Genomic DNA, 4,364 nt, shown 5'->3' with positions numbered 1-4,364 from the left:
GCTACGTTATACCACGGAATTCCCAGGTTGATTATAGTAACGAGTGAAATATTCAATTTAATATCATTCCTCAGCTTGCACTTGGAAGGGACATAGTCCTACTCTTTGCTTATCGCACTATCTGTATCACTCTGCTTTAACGCAATTTTTAATAAACAATGCATGACATTACGACTATTATTGCATTCTTGTTATATATATATATATATATGTGTGTGTGTGTGTGTGTGTGTGTGTGTGTGTGTGTGTGTTCATTAATGACGCCTTGCAATCGTACACTATGGTACGGCCAATACACCAGGGGCTTACGTACCCCACAATGCGGTGTGAAAAGTCCAAACACTTTCACAAGTGCGGCACCCTGAACTTATAGCATTATATGCATCAGCTTCGAATCATGTCTTTGGTCAAATGTTGGGTTTGCCCGGCTCCTATGTTTTGGTACCTTACGTTCTGCTCTATCGGCTAAGGTAGCGCTAGGAGAACTACTGCGATTGTGCCCCGGTTCTGCTGGGTTCAGCACCTCAGTAGAGAAAGCTAAAACTGACTGTCATGATAAGGCGAGAGACTGGTCGCTGTTCGGCGAGGTTTTTAAGTCCCTAAAGACTTATGACACTTAGAGGGAGGGGCCGACCCTGTCCGGCTTAAAGGCGTGTATCACGCCCCGAATTTGGCCTTCTGAATACCAGGGGCTTCGCCGAAATTTAAAATTATAGAATTCTATGGCTAAGTGAGAGTGATAAAGCATCATTAGTCCGGTTGCCTTGTTCGTTGTGCTGAGCACCTCCCTCGAAGGACCCAAACATGGGAACAAGAGTGCTCAGGTTTATCCCGAACACCCCAGCACTCGTGGCATGGGGGCAGAAGCCGAGGACTAGCCATCTCTCAGATTGGATAAACAGCCAAACAAAAGGTAATATTTTAAATTCCAACAAGCGTTGCATAGCGCATATGGAACAAGTTTCCATACATACAGGATAAAACGAGCAAGTCTCATTCAAATATTACATCTTTTGAACACTCGTCCGCGATGAGACGGGCACCCGGCAGAACACCCTCGTAGTACATCTCGGGGTGGCGATGCTCCTTGCCCTCTGGCGGCCCCGCCTTGATCAGCTTCACGGCGTCTATCTTGACCCACTGCAATTTCACACGGGCGAAAGCCCGGCGTGCACCTTCAATGCAGACAGATCGCTTGACGACCTCCAGCCGCGGGCAGGCATCCACAAGCCGCCTCACCAGGCCGAAGAAGCTGTTCGGAAGGGCGTCGCCAGACCACAGCCGAACTATAAAGCTCTTCATGGCCTGATCGGCCGCCTTATGTAGCTCGACCATCTGCTTCAGCTGGTCGCTCATTGGCACCGGATGTTCGGCCTCAGCATACTGAGACCAGAATAGCTTCTCCGTCGAGCTTCCGTCCTTGGCCTGGTAAAATTGTGCAGCATCGGACACACTACGGGGCAAATCTACGAATGCTCCTGAAGAGCTCCGGATCCGGGTAAGTAATCGGTAATTTACTTTTACATGCTTGCTTTGCATATAGAAAGCCTTACCCGCCGCTATCTTCTTCACCACGCCGATCTCTTGGAGGGCCTTTTGGGCTTCGGCCTTGGCACTTTTTACACTCTCGAGGGTCGCGGCAAGCTCAGACTCCCGTGTCTTGGAATCAAGCTCCAACGCCTCGTGCTTCACCACAAGAGCCTAGAGCTCTTGCTACACCTCGCCCACCCGAGCCTCGTGTTTCTCTCGCTCGGTGCGCTCCTTGGCCGCTTTATCTTCGGCCTTGGTTAGCGCTTGCTTCAGGGTCGCCACCTCGGTCGTGGCCCCTGGCTAACATATGATGATCCTGTCATTTTGCAATCGCATCCTCTTTTATATATACATAAGACAGGGTATTACTTACCCTTGTTCTCCTCGAGCTGCCTCTTGGCAAGGCCGAGCTCTTTCCTGGACCCCTCGAGGTCCTGCTTCAGTACGGCGACCTCCGCAGTTAGTGCGGCGGACACCAGCAGCGAAGCCTGCATATGCATATTAACACACTTATATTAGACTCCTGCGATATTATTTGATCCTCTATTCGGATTTTCTTTGTGAACACCGAACAAAGCATCAGGGGCTACTGTCTATGCGGTAATATTTCTACTACATTTTAAAACACTTACCTCGAAGCCTGTTAGAAGGCTGGCACAGGCTTCAGTCAATCCGCTCTTGGCAGAGTGAACCTTCTGGATCACCGCACTCATGATAGTGCGGCGCTCCTCGTCGATGGAAGCGCTGCGAAGCGCTTCCAGCAGATTGTCCGGCGCCTCTGGATGGACAGAGGTCACCGGCACAGGCGTCTTGCCCCTCTTAGAAGGAGGCCGCCTGCTCGATCCTGGAACCGCTGGAGGTTCCGGCGCGGTATTCGGTTGAGGGCCGAACTCAGAGCTCTTAGGGGCCCCGTCCCCTCGGCTCCCGGAGTCCGGAAGGTTGCCTTGAGGCGCCTCCGGAACTGTCTCCCCTTGATCCAGTGCCTCTTGAGACAACACCTCGGCGTCGTTGCAGGATGAGGGGAGGTGGTGGTCGGGACTGGATCGCTATCCATATCCGACAAGCCCAAGGAGTCGTCCGATGATACATCGATACTGGCTCGTGGCGGCCTGCATAATTGTGTTCGGCGTTAGGGAAAGCAGTGCGACAAAGGAATCCTATGAGTTACTCTGGTATCCGAATACTTACGATCTCCCCGGGGGCTTTGCCCTGGGCAACCACTCGTCTTCGCCTTCGTCGGCAGCGGTGGGACTGTCCGAAAGGAGAGTCCTTCCCTTCTTGGACCCTCCGGCCTCCCCAGTTGGGGCGGCCTTCCTTTTCTTGTCTCCCCCAGTCGGTGGGGGAGCATCTTCTTCTTCTTCTTCCTCGTCTTTGGGAGAAGAGTGCGTCGCAGAGTCATCGGACGGTGAGTCCGACGACGCCTGGCGTCGGGAACTCTTTCGGGTTCCCTTGGCCTTCTTGGTCTTCTCCGGCACCGTAAAAGGGGCCGGAGTCAACATCTTCGCCAAAAGAGCGTCTGCGGAGCCTTCGGGCAAAGGAGCCGGACAGTCGATCTGTCCGGCCATCTTCTGCCAGTCCCGTCAAAGGTACGGGAGTTTAGATCCCGCATAGAGTCAATCTACATAAAAAATAAGTATCCTGTGAAAGGTAAAGCAGCTTACCGCACAGGCTTGGCGCTTCGCGCTGAATCCGCGATCCTCAGTAATCGGGGGGGGGGGGACTCAGCACTTTTGAACAGCACCCTCCAGGCGTCTTCATGAGTCGTGTCGAAGAGCCTGTTCAGAGAGTCGGTGCTGCGCCGGATTGAACTCCCACAAGTTGGACTCCCGTTGTTGGCACAGGAGTATCCGGTGGATGAGCATAACTTGGACTATGTTGACAAGCTTGAGCTTCTTGTTCACCATGTTTTGAATACATGTTTGGAGTCCAGTCAGCTCTTTCGAATTACCCCAGGACAGGCCCTTCTCTTTCCAGGAGGTGAGCCGCGTGGGGATGCCAGATCGGAACTCGGGGGTCGCTGCCCATGCAGGGTCGCGCGGCTCGGTGATATAGAACCACCCTGATTGCCATCCCTTTATGGTTTCCACAAAGGAGCCCTCGAGCCATGTTACGTTGGGCATCTTGCCCACCATGGTGCCTCCGCACTCCGCCTGGCGGCCGCCCACCACCTTTGGTTCGACGTTGAAGGTCTTCAGCCATAAGCCGAAGTGGGGCTTGATGCGGAGGAAGGCCTCGCACACGATGATAAACGCCGAGATGTTGAGGATGAAGTTCGGGGCCAGATCGTGGAAATCCAGGCCGTAATAAAACATGAGCCCCCGGACGAAGGGGTGGAGAGGGAATCCCAGTCCACGGAGGGTGAGGAATACTACCCTCTCATGGGGCCTGGGGGTGGGGATGAGCTGCCCCTCATCTGGGAGCCGGTGCGCGATGTCGTCGGGCAGGTATCCGGCTCTCCGCAGTTTCTTGATGTCTCCCTCCGTGACGGAGGAGACCCATCCACCTGCCTCCCGCTACGGACATGGTTGGAGAAGGTTGAGGTGGGAAGTGCGGACTTGGGTGCTAGATCTCGAGTGTGCGAAAACGGATGAGTAAGGGAGGAAGAAGGCATGGATAGAAAGGTGAATCCTTATCCCTTTATATGGGTGGACGAAACTAAGCGTCCCCACTTGCCTGGTAAAACTCGCTTGTCCCCCAAGCGCCGCAATTGATGGCGCGGTTGGGTTACCCACGCCCGTATTGATGAGAATCCCGTAATAAGGGACACGATCTCTGCTTTGACAAGACGTGTCGAAAAACTGCCTCGCGTTATGTGCGGGGCTGGTTAAAAGAAA

The sequence above is a fragment of the Triticum aestivum genome, chromosome 1A, assembly GCF_018294505.1.
Source record: "Triticum aestivum cultivar Chinese Spring chromosome 1A, IWGSC CS RefSeq v2.1, whole genome shotgun sequence".
Taxonomy (NCBI): Eukaryota; Viridiplantae; Streptophyta; class Magnoliopsida; order Poales; family Poaceae; genus Triticum; species Triticum aestivum.
Note: the sequence above shows the minus strand (reverse complement) of the source record.